The following is a 17,107-nucleotide window of genomic DNA, read 5'->3' on the forward strand; positions in this document are numbered from 1 at the left end:
TTTTGGAATTTTTTTTTGCCAACACCTATCCCGTACCAAATATCATTACAATCAATCTAGAGGTTCTTAAGTTATTCTAACTACAGATATCTGGAAACACAAATCGAAAGACACACACACACAAACACACACAAACCTGGACACACACACACACAAACCTGGACACACATGCAGACCAAAAACAATACTTCTATTTTTCATGGAACCAAGAAGACATTCATTTGATAGTTTTATGGTCAGGATTATCATTGTGACACTAAGAAGAAAGTAGATCAACAAATGTATCCTACATGTGTATCCTTCATATATGTGTTCTGCTCTGCCTGGTGTACGTATTCAGGATGCCGTCTAACAAGGCATACGCTTTCTGATATATCACTTCCAAGCAGTGCGTTTATCCGTAGCATTCAAACCACGGGACTACACATCAGCGCTCAAGACGTGCAGCGCACAATTGAGACAGAATGGTGTGTCTTATACGTCAGTGTGGTGTACAATGCTGGCATTCAGAAAGATTTCCCACCGGTGACAATTGATTCGTTAACCAACACAAGTGTAGCAGTCAAGCGAGCGCTGATTCTCATGTATTTATACAGACCAATGCGCCGTGGCATTTCCGATCTACTGCTGGGTAAAGAAGCTGCATGTCTGAGAACACCTTGGACTGACATTGGACCATCTACACGGAAGGTAGGCAATATTGAGTGTGTTGATGAAGGTTAGACATTCAAGTAATAAGATACGCCAAATAAAAATACTCAAGCAACTGGATAAAAGTATCTTAACCTCACTAATATATCTATTTAGAATTTCAATTGGTATAAAACCTGGTTTCTCAGATCTGTCCCTAGTCACTGACGAAAGATAGCGGATGTTTCAAAATTTTATCCAGTTGCTTGAGTAGTCATTTTTGGAATATTGAGTATGATTATTTCAAACACACTAAAATTGGAGTGTATTAAACAAAATAAGAGTGATCACTACCTGGTACTGCATATTCAATATAGAATATCTATTTCTTCCGTTTGTTTGTATTTGTTCTCAGCAATACTAAGGCATTTTACATTCAAACTCTAGAGGATCCATTACCTTCAATGTCTTCAACCCTTTTTTTGCTAAATTTTGCCCAAGATATGTTGCTTTCCTCTACCGTATAATAACATAGTTCTACGAATTCGTTCAGATGTTTTCGGCGAGGTGCTTTTCAACAACAAAAAACAGGGTGAAACTGTTAGATTTTATCGCTCAGGTTGCCCTCAAGGATACTGCATTCTACTTGTGCTCGAATATTTGCCAGCCCATCCAAGAGATTTACGCACGTAGGAATATTCCCAATCATTTTTGACATGAAAGAGAAGGAACAATGGCACATCTAACAACGTGACTGACGACCAGTCTTACATGGCAACCAGATGGACAAAAAGATTTCAACAAACAGAGAACCTCGTGGAAAAAGAACACGATCTACAAAGGCAGGCCCAGAGATCCCGAATGGCCCAGTATAAGGCTGAGCAAAGCTCTGAAAGTGACTGTAGAGATATTGATAGTTGAGGTTATTGATGTGGAGTAAAGGTATCAGACACCCTATCTGTGAGGACCCCATCGTGAACCCAGGTGATATAGTACTTTCTTGATTTAGTATAATACAATATTGTGGTAAACTTTGACGCTGCTTTTGGAAAGCATCGTCTGTCATCGATTTCCATCCCCTTTTCATTCATTTTTCTTTTCATTTCTTTGATGTATGCCTACCAGGGATGTCCATGTAGCTCACCTTTTAGAGACGTCACAGTTGAGCTCCTGATTCTAATTTGTGGGTAACTTGGAGACCCCGGTTTAATCATGGGTTGGGGACATCTCGGTTGGGGCTGCACCCGTCTTTCAGAAGGGACGTACATTGGAGGTCAAGAGTTCGAGGAGGTGTTTCGAGCGTGTTAACGGCGAAGGGCCGGGCTGGTAACCCCCCCTTGTGAAAATATACCCTGCTACGGACACAGCAAGGGAACGTGCTGATTTATGTGCTACTAGGCAACTACTGAACTAACGATATATGCCTACCACAGAGCCAATGTCGGTTTCTGCTAGACTTATTCAGCACCAAAAGAAAGATTACGAGATCCTATAGATCCATTTCTTCTAATCCCCTGTGATCGTAAAGAGATTCGCACACTGACAAAAACACCATTTGCGAGATCACCAGCCTTAGGGTGATTTTTATCAACGTTACATTTGCACAAAGGAGTAGTAAGTCTTCCCTTGCAGAACAATCATTTGCTACCTTACATGCAATTGCTGACTCAGACGAAGTGTTATTCAAGTGTGCATATAATACATCGAGTGAATAACAGCTTGCATTCAGATGCAATAGGTGCCTTCTATGTCTATAAGACATCTATTAAAGCAAAATATGATTCCATTTACGGTCGATCCTCCTCCTTGTGTGGTTCCTGCCAGTATGCATTGTACAGCACAATTGGTATGAGATTGAATTACATCTCGAGACTGTTATAATGTTTAAGTAGTATGGATGCAGCATATGAAGCTCCCTGTGTATATGGATGTATGTTGACTACAGTAGAGTTCTTTATTACCTTGTTTGTCCTATTACCGTCAACAGTAGTGATCTGAGTGATGGTGATGAATTTAATATTTAATATCGATCGAAATTGGTGTTCCAAATTGACGTAATTTGTAAGGCAGTCGTCAGCAACGTATTTTGGTAACAAAAGAAGACGTAGATTCATGTGTCAGGCTGGCGACGCAGGCTATTTGAAGGAAAAGAAAGTCATCGTTCACAGAAACTCCCCGGGGCTATGCGCAGCTCAGCGCGTGATGTGGTGTTTGTGTCGGGAGATGTTTCTCACGTTCAGCAGCTTTATGCTTTTGTACAGTCTGACATCTCGCAGTAATTGCCTCTGTTTGTCAAAAGCAACGGACAAATTAGCTTTCAGGAAAAGTTACGACCAGACCGTTAAACAGACTGCGCGCTCGGTGTCGATGTTCCAAGAACGGGGTTTGCTACTGGCAAGTTACTGATGTCATATACTGTAACTATAACTATAAAAATAACCATAACTATGTCAGAGACATAAACAAATCTTAGGCCGCCATAAGAAAATGAACGTCAAGGAGTTTGAATTAAGTTAAGATTTTGACAAATTTCAATTGTGGGCATGTGTTGTATTTAAAAAAAAAAAAAAAAAGGCCATTACATGATAGCAAAATGTTACACAGATATTGTCATTTAGACGTGACTGTATCAATATGTCAGTACTAATGCCGTTGCTATATACGTGCTTATGTAGCTGCTAAGTATCACACCTTCAATTGCTTCACTTCATTAACACCACCTCTGCACTTGAAGATAAGACAGTTTCACGCAGCTAATTAGCACGAGCCAAACCGCTACATGGGAGGCACGTAGCAGGCTCTACTGGCTGCATGATGTATGCGTCACGACTAGAGCTGCGTACCTAAACGTAACATCAGGTACAGGTGCTAGTACAGTGGTTTAGGTCCAGGTCCGGACCTGTACCTGTACCTGAACAATTTGAAAAAAAAATTAACATGTGCTCTTCTGAACGTCTTAAATAATGACAAAACATAAAATGAAATAAACTATTAACAACTTTCACGGTACAGTACCGGTACATAGTACCAATGCGCAGCCCTAGTCATGACAGACTCGGCTAGCAGAATGCTTCATAGGCTACAGACTAAAACTTCCTTGAAATGATATGGCATAGATTAAGAGAACGACTTGTTTTTCTCCACAAAAGATTTGGATTTAATAAAAGGGGCGGACACATCGCCATTGCCAGATCTATCTCCAACATATTGTGACATCTTCAATGTAAAAAAAAAAAGCAATTATATGTAGAGTTAAGAGTTATATAGAGAAGCAGACGATCTGTATGGCTTTCCTGACTTATTGCAAGGTACATGATCTCTTTGACAGAAGGCGGATTTTCAGTATAGGCCTGTGATTTTGATCGAAGCAACTGGCAAAAGGCCCAACTCAAGAACTCCCCCAGGCGTACGAGTAGTGCTGCTTCGCCAAGTAGGTAACCACCATGCCGTGGTCCTTCTTTTGGGTCCTGCGGACATTTCGAGGTCATACAGAAGTAATGATGAATTATACACTGCTTATTGTTCCCAAAGAGGAGTGATTCTTCAACAATAAAAATCACATAAAACATAAATTTTGCCTGCGGCGTGTTCTGTATTCCGTTGCTCTCCCCTGCTCTGCACCAAAGGGCCTATACACGAAATACGTTTTAGGTTGACTGCCCACATTAGCAGCACTGGAAAGTACAATTGCAAGTTGACCGTACTAATACTGCACAGGGCATCCATTAGTAAAGCATAGGCAGGCTCACTGTAGGATACGGTACAAGAATGGATAAGAGGCAAATTTATACCGACCCGACATGATTAGGTATCACCATGTCAAGTTTTTGTGATCAGTCTACCATGGATGGATTACAGCAGCATGTACACTGTACAGTGTAGTCAATGGATATGATCACTATTCTACCTCCCGTGTAGTGTAGAACATTATGATGAAGAACAACATAGAATTGAAATAAAGCTGGACGAGCTAGGCATCTTTAAGGGGTTATGGATAGTAGACTTCAGCAAAAATACGGTGAATACTTGACCAGGGGATTGCAAACTGTGTTCTATGGCTGGCTATCTCCTCTTCCATGTTATTCTGTTTGGCCAATTTAGACTATTTCCAGCAATCTATGGGGTCTGATAGTGACTAGAACTACGTACATCGATATTATCGTCTGTCATGCTTGTCAAAACGATCTAAAACTCTAGCTACAGCACATTCCCTTCCAAATGGAAGAATGATTCCCGGCAGATTCTGAGGTAATGATATTGGACAGGAGTCAGACACACCCGTCATGTAAGAAGGTCTCCCCAATCGATCAGCGGGATGATTCATGGTGCTGTCCTCGCTAAGTGACCGACCTTGCCACCTCATTTTACTCCCATCGACACAGAAGCCCCTGGCGAATCAAACACGGGATTATCCGAGGATTTACTGAATACAGGAGCTATCCCAGGAGAGTCCATGTACCATGGTTCAAACCGACCTCAAATATATCATCCATTACACAGCATGAATTCTCAGCGAAGCAGATACAAAAGTCACGGACAAGTTGCTGGTTGAATAGAACAACCAAATCACAAACACCAGTAACATCTACTGACATAATTCCAAAGGGGAAATAATTCTGCCAGCTTGAAAAGATACGTGCAGATAGATCTCGGGTTCGAATCCCCTGACGCCACCGATGTTGTGCCCTTATAATTAGGAAAGGCACTTAACATGACCTAGGTGTAAAAATGGGTTGTCGTTCTCTATCTGTACGTGGCATTGGTAATAAAAGTTATACACAATTGAGTGCGGTGCCACGTCGTCCTTGTCTGTCAAAAAGAAATTGATCTCCAACCCAACGTCCCCCAATATAATGCATTCCTGTATATGTTAACTGTGCATACCTTGGGTGTGCTGCACTAGAGATCTCTCACTGCTTTTCAAAGTGGCAGATTTATGTAAATCGATCGTCGGATTAATGTTGCTGGAGGTTACCTTAAGCCCTGGACTATAAGAGCAACAACAACGGTGGTGTAAGCGGGCAATCCAACACTGTCTTCCCTGGTGATCATAGATTTCACCTAATATGGCATTCATTCAAACTAAAATTTCAAACTTTTTTCAAAACACATTTTTGGTCGAAGACGAAGAGGCATTGTCCTTGGTAACACTTTGCTCTCTGAAAAACGATTTCCCGCCAGCATGCAAGGACTCTAACACCTGCTTTCTCTGAGGGACGCCCGAGGACAGGAGGGGATGATGCAGAGCCCAGGTGTACATCCTCAGAGGAGACGGAATAAGCTCTACATCTCTTAACATGCTACTGAATATGTAGAGATGTCATGTGAGGTTACTCAAACCATGCTGAAGTTATCCAGGCATTGTCTAAGGTTGTGTAGTCTGTGTCAGTGCCATCTCCATGTTTCATAAGGGCATGAAACTCACCCCAAACATCCTCAGGCATTCTCCATAATCTTTACACATTGTAAATGTATCGTCACGCGTTATGGAAGATGACCTTGATGCTTCACATTGGATTTGTTGGGTTTTTCTGTTCCAAAAGCAAATGTAGAGAACGTTTGAGTTTGCATTTCATGAGGCACGCTTCCTAGATCCTCCCCGTCTTGACAATGAATGCACATATAACATTGATATATATGGGCTTGCAGAAAAGTTATGATGACTGGCATTTGGGTCATGGGAATCCCCGTGATGACAGTAGGTCCATGTCTCCAAGTGGCTAAATCAAATTTGTACAAGTCTGTACGTAAGGGGTATCTACTAGCGTGTGTGTGTGTGCGGCATGTGTATGTGTGTGTGTGTGTCCCTGTGTGTGTCTCTTGGTGTGTGCCTGAGGGTGTGTGTTTGTGAGTTTGTATGTATGTATGTATGTATGTACGTGTGTGGTTGTGTGTGTGTGTTAGTGCGTGTGTGGGCGTGTGTGTGTGCCCGACTGTTTGTGTTTATGTGTCCGTGCGTATGAGGTGCCCTCTCTGTTTAAGGACGCCAAAACGTTTTTGCATTAGGCTTTTTCTATAAATAGGGAGGGGTGTTATTTCGCGAAAATGCTCCGATTCAACTTTAGCCCTGATTTTCTAATGCCTCCATGTGTTGGGAATACATTAATGTGGAAAAGTTTGAAATCAAGCCCGAAAACCCCCTCCTACCCCGAAAATTACTTTTTGCACCCCGAAAACGGGTGTTTTTTGCCAACATTCAAAGTTTATCAACTTTTGATTAAGTATAACGTAGAAATATGTTCATAATGGTCCCTTTAATAGTGTTTCATGTGGCATGTCATACCATAAATGTACTTTGCACTTCAAAAGGTGGAGTGTCAAGGTCATATTACAGGTCAAAGGTCACCAAAATGGTAAAAAATGCCTATTTGTGGTAAAACTTCACAATATTCCCACATTTTGTGATGTTAGATGTAGAAAAAGATGTTTGTTATCGGCCTTTTGACTTTCCTGTTGTTTGTCATGTCATAAATGACATTATAAATGGACTCAACATACTGCATTATAAAACAAGTTCTGTGTCAAGGTCAAAAAAGGTTAAAGATCCCCCAAATGCTCCAGAATCACCCTGTGCCAACCATTTTCTCGCAAATGTTCATGTTGTGGGGGTATTTTAGTCTGTTCAGACTCATTTGTGAAGTTAGTAGGCACAACTTACTATGTGCACCATAAATACGAGAGTCACTGTCACAATGGAATCAAGGTTATTCAACATAAGAAGGGTGATACGAACCCACTGACATCATTTTAACACATAAGCCACGGAAGTAAAATGTGAGGTTGGTACTTTAAAATGTTTTGGCTCAGGTTCTTTCCTCATAAAGATAAAGCGAGTTGTGAGTTCATTCCATAGCCTTTCTGGCAGTGGTTTGTTATCCATTTTATCTGGGGCACGGTAATAGGAGAAGGTGCCCATCCCTCCCCTGTCTTTAACCTTCATAACTGATGTCAGGTACCCATTTCTACCCCTGGATGGGGTGAAGAAAGTCGTGTAAAGGACAAGGACACAACCGACAGGAATGCCGTGAATCCAACCTCTTGATCTCGTGTCCATCAGCATAGCCACATTTTATGCCACTACACCTTTACCTAAGCAGATTTCTATCATTCTTCCTATGTTTGAAAACTGGAGACATTTTGGGTAAAGACAGCCTGGTGACTTTACCATGTTTTACATTGAAGATATTTAGATAGAGCCGGTTGATTTTAACTTCCTATGATGTAACAGTTGAGGTGACAATGGGCAGCATATTGAGGACTCTTACTCTCAGCAGTACAAAATTTTCTCTTGTATCAGAAGAGATTTGGAGAGTAGGGAAGCACAATATTTACCACTAATCGTGATCCGCACCCCTTCTTATTGCTCCCATCGCCATGATATAGCATCTGCGCTTGTCACCATGAACTTTAATTTCTGAAAAGGTGAGGGCCAGAATACTAGTAGCCTTTCCTGCCTGGCGTATCTGCGAATCATAGGGTACAGTGTCCGACCAGGCCAATTACATTGTCATCACCTGTGTGATACTTCTTACCCTCCTCCGTAGCCTCTTTGTATGTTGACCCAACAAATCCTGTATCAGTATTCAGTTCCGTTCCGTCTCCTTCTTCTGCATGGTCTGGCAAAATCATTTTGCCTCACATTTTTTGTTTCATTGATCGCTCCCACTTCCTATAGACATTTTCCTTACAGTGACCATTGGGGCCATTCCATATAGAATGCAAGAATTTCATTTCCTCTTCCCCCAATACAAAAATTGCATTTCCTTTCAGTCCCCGATGTTTTCTTGGGACTCCCTTCCCGATTTGTTCTCATAGAAAATTGCCCAACAGTTTTTCCATTTCACCACAGATTAATGAAGATTAATGACAGTTTAAATTCCATTTCTCACTTCTTTTGGACTGTGACCGATTCATATTGGCGAGGAAGCTGATGTGAAGGGCCTAATTTCTGCAGCCAATGTGTTCGTCCCCAATTGTTCTTGTTGCAGAACAACCAGTGGTCGCCCCCCTTCAAGTTTCTTCTTATCTTTTGACCTTATTAGTGCTGGGCCTGCCAAACTTCAACTATGGTGAATGCAAGTTTCGCCACTTAGTCAAAGCCACATCACATTAAAAACACAATACTGCAATTTGTATATGTTATTAGAATTTGCCCCCAATTAGAATGACACATTTGGGCGGGAATGGCTGACCCTTATGTTGCAAATATTTTGTCCCTAATGTGATGTGGCTTTGACGGTCGCAAAGGCCCCGGGAAACCCCACAAGGCAACCAGATAGCAAAGCACTTGGGACAGATTATACCAAACGTGGGATTTTTTTGACAAAAAAAGGTAATGGGCATTTTGATGACCTACGATCTACAATATGGCTTTGACGTTAGATTTTAAGATTCAACAAACTCATACGATATGACACATACAAAAATAATTTGAATGATCTATCATGAATATATTTGTACATTGTACAAGACCAAAAAGTTGGGAAGCTGTAAAATTTTGGCACAGAACAGTGAAACAATGCAATCCCATGGCTTGATGCGTTGAGATAACTTCAGTGGGTTGCTATGGCCTTTCGTATTGTGAATGACCTTGATTCGAATGTGACCTTGACTCTCGTATTTATAGTGACCATAGTAAGTTGTGCCTACTAACTTCCCACATGATTCTGAATAGACGAAAATACCCCCAACATCATGAATATTATTTGCGAGAAAATATCGGAAACGGACGGTTCATGTGATTCTGGAACATTTAGTGGCCTTTAACCTACAATTTGACCTTGATATACAATTTTCTTTATAATGCAGAGTACCTTTATGGCATGAGATGCCACAGGTAAGTCAAAGGGTCCATAACAAACATCTGTTTTTTACATTGAACTTCACAAAATGTGAGAATATTGTGAAATTTTGCCAAAATAGGCATTTCTTACCGTTTTGGTGACCTTTGACCTATAATATGACCAATATAATATTGACAAAGTACTCTTACGGTATGGCATACCACATGAAACACCATTAAATGGACCATCATGAACATATTTCTACGTTATACGACATCATAAGTTGATAAGCTTTGTATGTTGGCTAAAAACACACATTTTCAGGGTACAAAAAGTAATTTTCGGGGTAGGAGGGGGTTTTTGGATGAAAATTTCAAAATAATTACATAGGAGTGCTTAGAACATCTTGTTGCATCAGGAAATTGGGGCTAAAGTGGTATTTGGTATTAACTCCCCCTCCCTACTATAAACCCATTAGTCCCTCCCTTCTTCCCTTCTGTAAACTTAAATTGGAATATTTTAGTCACCCTCTTTGACTACAACTCCCATCCTTACCTACCTAAGGATCCTCACTTTCCGCTTCCTATTTAAGTATGGCAGTGATCCATCATAAGATTTAAGTGAATTACATTCTAAAGAAGGAGGCAATGGACCAGCACTTGTTGAGATTATTGGACTCAATCTTTGCACGTCCTCTATTCAGCACTATTGAGCACATGAGCCACATAATCCCCTGTTTAGCACCATTGTCGCAGCTTGGTAAATCTTTTAAGCCATTTTGTTCCAGTGAGAACTTTTAATGGCACGCTTCCGGTGATACCCCCACAACGTCGCGTCTGTCTGGCGACGCCTTCGACCATTTGGTACCTAATGTGCATTATTATATCAAGCACACTCCATGCAAAATTTTGGAAAAGCCAACTATGATGACAGTGTATCTACCGGAGTATGCAAAACACTGTCTCTGCATCCATTCAAAAGAAACTGAATCTGAAATAAGACAAGATGTTTTTTCAATATGGCTGTCATACATGGAGTTAGGAATAAATGACAGATTTTGTTCATAGAAAAATTCAATCAATGCATATTATGAGTTTGAGAAAATATTTTGACAAAAATAACTGAGCACCTGACTTCTACGTCAGTTTGACAAATAATTTGCAACGGTCACCATTTTGTGCTGTATAGTGCACTCAATATCAATAGATCTGAAGTTCGTCTGAGGTTACTCTCCAATTACCAAAGGTTGGTGGAGAAGATTGTGACCTTTTATCATATGCCCCGTTTTCTGTCAGCACTCTCCACCAACTCTCAACTCACCACTCTCAACCAACTCCAACCACCATTGGTGGAGAATGCCGACAGAAAACCGGGCATATGGTAAGAAAGTCACAATCTTGTCCACCAAGCTCTGCTCTATCAAACGGCCTCGATATAATCGTACTATTTGTTTCACCAGAATATCAAAGTATTGTCACCACAATTACCACATAACTTTGACAATGATTCCATGCACTTGGAGAATGTCCTTAACCACATACTTAAACAGGAGAACATCAAGACATTCAACTTCTTTTAGAAGAGTAACTTTTGTATACTGGTGAATCTGTCGAACTTATTTGGGCTGTCCTGAGTTAGGTCACCGCCACATGCAAGATTATTTGAAACTATTCTCCAATAAAAGTTTTCTGTAGAAATTCCTGCGTTTTTTTTTACGTTTCCGCGACTTTTAATGAAACGTTAAAAATTGCGGCCACTTAGAACTAGCCCTCTCGACCGAAACCGGCTCTGCATGCTTGGAGAATGTTTTGAACCACTTTTAAGCTGAGTTTTCTCTGGATGAAAAAAAAGTCGAGATAACAAAGGAACTTGTAACTTTTTAAAGTCTCCTCTCTGCAATGTAAACCAAGGAATTCTAGATTTTAGTATGGTAATTTGTTTTGATTCGGGAAAGTCTTCATGTCTAGATCTTGCCAGAGTATTGATAATATTGTATATTCATATAACAAAATAGATTGTCCATGTTCCTGCTGCCTCCCCATAGAACGAACTCAGAAACCAAACAGAACTCCTTTAGTAACTGGTTATGAGTCTTCAGACATTAGCATATATATTGCTGCCTTTACGCAAAAGTGCTGACTTGCAACTTCATGTGGAAGCTACATAGAAGACTGTATGATACGACACATGTCTTTAGATGATACAGGAAAATTGCAACAAATTTCAGACACATCGAAACTATGGAGAAAGCTAGCAATACAACTTGATAGTATTTATACTCAAACACGTGCCTTGGAAATGTTCTTCACATTTTGTGAGTATATGAAATTATTTTCCACCATTTCAAAGGCAAGAGCAGCTGTTTCATTTGAACAGTACCAGAGGAAGACCTTAATGAATTGTTTAGCTACTTTGGTGAATAAGGTAATGTTTTGGGCAGCATTTGTACGCATGTATGTTTTTACGTAATATGTATGTTTGTATATAGATGCACAGCATAACGAGAACGCCTGGGTGGGACCTTTGAATACATATGTCTTAGCTTCATGCTTTGGCACATTGGTAATCAGTTAGGTCCAACATATGAGTAAAGTAACAAAACCTCTGTAGCCGGTATTATCGCCCTTCGGTGTAACACACCAGCTTCGTAGGCACGCGGCTCAGCAACAGCAGTTTATATTACCTTGAACGACCCGCCACACCTAACGTAACATGCCCTATTTACGTGCAGGAGTAGTTAACGTCCAGATTTGGTCATGTGCACATGTCGCGGTGTATTATGCCAAAGCCTGTTCCCATGAGAAACAAAGAACCTCATAAGTATGATCCTCAGCCATCTCTCTCTTTTATACAAAACATTTAAAAGGGTTTACGTCCAGCGACATAACAGAATAAACTCCTGAACCAGTAACACCAAGTTGCACGGAAGCGTCATGCATGACGCATTTCATATGTAATTCGACACCGCGTATTCCATCATGTTTTTCTAACTTACTCGATATCTAGTATCTTTAAAACGTAGCTGACGTTAGACCTTTCTTTGATATGCAGACTATCCATGGTGATTCGAGGTTTGAAACTCTTGCCAGTTTTAGGAAGGTTTGATACAACCTAGCGACCCCCGCTCAGATGATACATTTTTGTACGGCATAACATCATAGCCATGCGTTTATCACGTGAACGCCACGTGCTGCTGATTTCGGGGAAATTCACAATACAAAAATCGTTTTGTTCCATCGCTACGGGCAAGCGGAAGGACAAACATAGTGACTTTACTGTCATTTGTCTGTAGACTACTTTCGACAGTTACTGTGCATTTTTTCCGGTCTATGTTCTTCAAGCATAGCGCTAGAAGGGAAAATACGGAGGTGGACGATAAAGGGTAAGCCTAGCTCAATTGTACACCATATACCCCAGTATAAATACATGCTCGCACGGCGTTAAACAGGCGGAGAAAAACTTACAGACCATGCATTTTCTTGTTAGAAGAGCTGATATTTCTACCCATGGGTTAAACATTTAGCTCTGTCCACGCGGTTTTAGAATAAATAACTTTTTGAAAAAATCGGACGTAAACTGGTCATGTTACGTTACCCTTTGCACATCTAGCTGCAAGCATTCTTTAAAGCTACCCTTTGGCGCACCAGTTGCATCAGATGAAGACACAGGGTGGCTGTGAATAGCAGTGGGGTGGTGGAACTGGGAGGTAGTAGTTCATTAAATCATTTAGATAATGGTCTAGATTACCATGGAAGTCAGTCTCTACACAAGATGAATACCATGTACCCGCACGGTCTGCCCATGGGGCCGCACATGATTCACCATGGGGGAGGGAATTACACTTGGGAGAATTGATCAATAAAAGCTATTACCGTCCTTTAGTCGATACAAATGATCCCCATACATTCCTATCTGTTAAGGCTCCGTGCATTATCACCATGGGTAATTCTTTCGTCCCTACAGAGTGATGAAGGGGTTTTGATCTTGGGTACGGTAGAGAAGCTTAGGTATGAACTTGAGAGGGTAAAAGGAACAATGTATCTTGGCCTTTTATAGTAATTCAATATCAATGACACGATTTAGAGAAAAAGAGTTTTCATATCAAGTGTTTCCTTCTCAGCCAACAATGTAAAATTGATGATAATGTTTAGAACCGAATTTATAGGAAAATTTGTCGTCAAGCAAGTCAAGTACCGTCTTGATGTACGGACGGTTTGACCAAATAATCTTTTGCACCCTACAGGCAGAAGATTCAAGTAAATACCTCTTGATTGTGAAACATTTTGTTCAGCCGACATCTTTCGCTTCTGTGGCGTCATGTTGGCGTTACGGTTGGGATGTTTGGCCCAGAACCAAGAGACACCGGGTTCGAATCCCGTTACATGCCACCGATGCCGTGCACTTGGGAAGGCACTTTACACGACTTTCCTAACTCCACCCAGGTATAAAGGAGGGTACCTGACTTCGGTTGGGGAGGCGGCTGGAAGGCTGGATAACAACCCACTGCCCCTGCGGCCTTAAAAGGTCTATGGGACTACCTTTACATATTTCGTTCTGCACCGTGGGTGGGATGTTAAGGGGCCCTTTGATCATGACTTACTGCTGCCGTAACTTTATCAGCACAATCGCCGAGAGTTAAGGCACTTAAATCTCCAACAGGTGAGCCGCAGGAGAATTAATTGGTTTTGTTTGACCGAAAGTTGGATTGGATCGGAGGGACTGAGAGTACCGGTAGGCATTTCTCCGTAATGGATTTTCGGTAACTCACCTGGAGGTCCGCAACAGCCGAAGGTTAAATAAAACCAATCAATGTTGGACAGGCAAGGTCCCAGTAACGATTGTACCTCCCGGAAGACAGATTTTACCCTTTGTTTCTTTATTACCCACGTGACGATTCAAAGGAAACTCTGACACCAGCGGTCAAATGAACTATCTTTTTACTACCAGACTTTTCTGACCACAGGATAAAGATTAATGGACACATGGTTCAAGTTCATCTGGGGTGAAGGAAGAATGATTATTGCCATTGACATGAACTTGCAAAAGAGGATTATCAGCACATACACATTAACTTACATTACACACTCACAGGGCACGTGTACAATTATTCTACAGCCGATATTTCATGCAGGTCTCGGAGCAAGTATAAGATACTACCAACAAAAAGTGGTGTGAAATTATTCTTGAAATTATGCGCATTCTATGTTTCCGGACCATTACCTTCTATGTGATGCATGAGTTATTTCCTCGCCTGTTATAATAATGTAACTATATCAGACGAGAGAATTGTTCCCTTGGCTGAAATTCAGAAACGGTGCTGCGAGCTACAATGTTTGGGACGAACGAATAAACTGCTACAAATCAATATATAAAACACAGTATGGTTATATATAAGTAATATTAAATGCCATGTTCATTTTTATGGACAAGAGAACGGGCGCCAATAGAAGTGCGACGTAGCAAGGTTAACATTTTACCTTCTAAGTCTATCTCATTTATTGACCCTGGTGAGGACACCCGAGCATTTGTAGACTGGAAAATACAAATCCTTGCAAACATAAGAGGCTTTAAATCCTACCAAAACCAAGACGATACGCTGTAGACATCGGCTTGTAGTGCCAAGGTTTCGATCAGGCTACTTCGCCAATATTTCCCCCCACCTCCCTGTGAGTATAATGGATTATAGGCTTTGCTCGACACTTCATATTGGCCTTAGGAAGTAATAACTGCTTACCGCTTAAGGTGCCCAAAACACCCAGGCTTATTTGGAGATACTAATGTATAAGATTGCTTGAGGTGATAATAAAGAATGTATTGCTTAAGGTCTCATTTCTGTATTACTCCGAGTGGGTATGCTAAAAGAGTACGTGGCCCCAAAAAATGAACGGCTGCATGAACGTGTGTGTATATCGGTGGGAAATTCCCTTTTGGCTAGGCCAACCTATCTCAAGCGTCAAAATGATGAAAGCTTGTTTGTATCTGAAGAAATTAGCAGGCAAAGTTCGGCAGCCGCGCGCGAGGTCGGACGTACACAGGCCGGGCATTGTGTGTGAATCGGTCCGGCGCTTACAGCTGGAAAGTGGCTTTGTGGGGGTGTAGCCAAGTGCAGTTTGTAATTGCTATAAAAAGAGATTGTATGTAGTGAAAATGTTGTCAATTTTTTTACATAATCTAGGGTTAATGTTCTCAACATGGAATGAAAAACATTGGCACATTTTTTATATCTTCATTACGACCGCGCCCATGTAAAACACGTATTATAACATGTAATCCTATGGGGCGAAAAAACTCATGAATGAGACCTTAAACTCAGACAGAGGCGTACGTGCCCCTCCCCGCTGATATTGCCAATGGCCATTGCACCTGCGTGAACAATGGTGATAAGAATAAATCACTCTTTTGAAGCCGTTGAAAAAGAATACATTAAGTATGTAGTGCATGCAGCAACAACCTGTATGCCAATTTTTTTTTCGCAAGGATTAGAAAAATGCGTTTAAAACACCTAACAAATACTCTTAGCAATGGAAATATGTGTCTTTTTTATTACACAGTAGAAATGTTTGAAACGTATCGCGACTAGTGGACTAGTTTTTCCATCAGTGACCTTATTCAGTGGGATAACCTGTACTATATAATTATCAAACTGCCATTTTAAAAGGAGAGTCGTAAAGATAATCTCTTTTATCTTGATGTACAATGTGCCCCTGGGATATTGCTACTCAGATTGACGACTTCCAGGGATCACACGGAGATGGATTGAACAGAAAACCGTCATAATTCCAGACCTGAACTGTTTTACTTTCTTAAATGTGATTGTTATTGTACACTTTCGAGTCAAGTTTCCTGTAATTTTACATTTGCTGCAGCTGATCGTTCAGTGCAGATGCAGGGGAAAGGTGGACCCTGGATCACTGATGCAATTATCCCCTGTATCATATAATCCAATAGTCCTATTTGTAACTTCGCTGCATAGTCTGTGCGGTAATAGTTCCAGTGCCCCCAGTACAATTTGAGTGAAAATCCACTTCATATCGTTCCGAACCGCCCTCTTAGTTTTCCTTTACCTGGGTGGCCCGCGCCAGTTACGGTAATATAACGCCGTGCGAGGCGAATGCTATCCCCAACGCGATAACTGTGCAAGACTTGCTTTTCCCCAAAGGCTCTCCAAAGTATTTGAAAGGACCGGATTGACGCTCGGAGGAAACACACTCTGATCCCAAACATTTTAGTGGAAAAAAACTTTCTAAACCTCCCTCATAGGCGAATACATTTTCCGCGGAAATTTCCGGTGGGAAGAAGGTCATCAATGATCGGTGGGTGGCCGGTGTTTCGCGGTTGTACAAAATTGTGCTGTTAGCTCACTGGAACCTATTCGTGTTGCAGTTTTGCAGTTTCTGTCAGTATAACCCAGCTAAGGCTCAAACCTTCCGTTGAATATGGTAAGTAAGGTCGTTCTTTCACCGAACACACTAACGAATTCTGCAGAGACACCTTGGCATCCCAGCGTGACGTCAAAATGCAAACATTTCTTGACATGATGCAGACCAATGAATAATTGTGCCTGCAACATCATGTTGTAACCTTCAATCTCTCATAATGTCTGTTATTAGAAAGGCCATTACTAAACGCAACGTCGACAGAACAAGTGAGACGCTGGCAACACGATATCTGTTTTGGTTCCACAATTTTGTGGA

The 17,107-nt window shown here is 41.1% G+C and overlaps 1 protein-coding gene across 1 annotated transcript in view; it reads left to right on the forward strand.

Annotated features, from left to right (window-relative positions):
- Nucleotides 1–331: 331 nt before the first annotated feature.
- LOC136427396 (uncharacterized) overlaps nucleotides 332–17,107 on the forward strand; it is a 77,469-nt gene continuing 60,693 nt past the window's right edge. Inside the window, exon 1 of the mRNA XM_066416221.1 lies at nucleotides 332–690. The gene's annotated coding sequence lies outside the window, so the exon portion shown is untranslated. The remainder of the gene's footprint in view (nucleotides 691–17,107) is intronic.

This window comes from Branchiostoma lanceolatum, chromosome 2 (assembly GCF_035083965.1).
Source record: "Branchiostoma lanceolatum isolate klBraLanc5 chromosome 2, klBraLanc5.hap2, whole genome shotgun sequence".
NCBI classification, from domain to species: domain Eukaryota; kingdom Metazoa; phylum Chordata; class Leptocardii; order Amphioxiformes; family Branchiostomatidae; genus Branchiostoma; species Branchiostoma lanceolatum.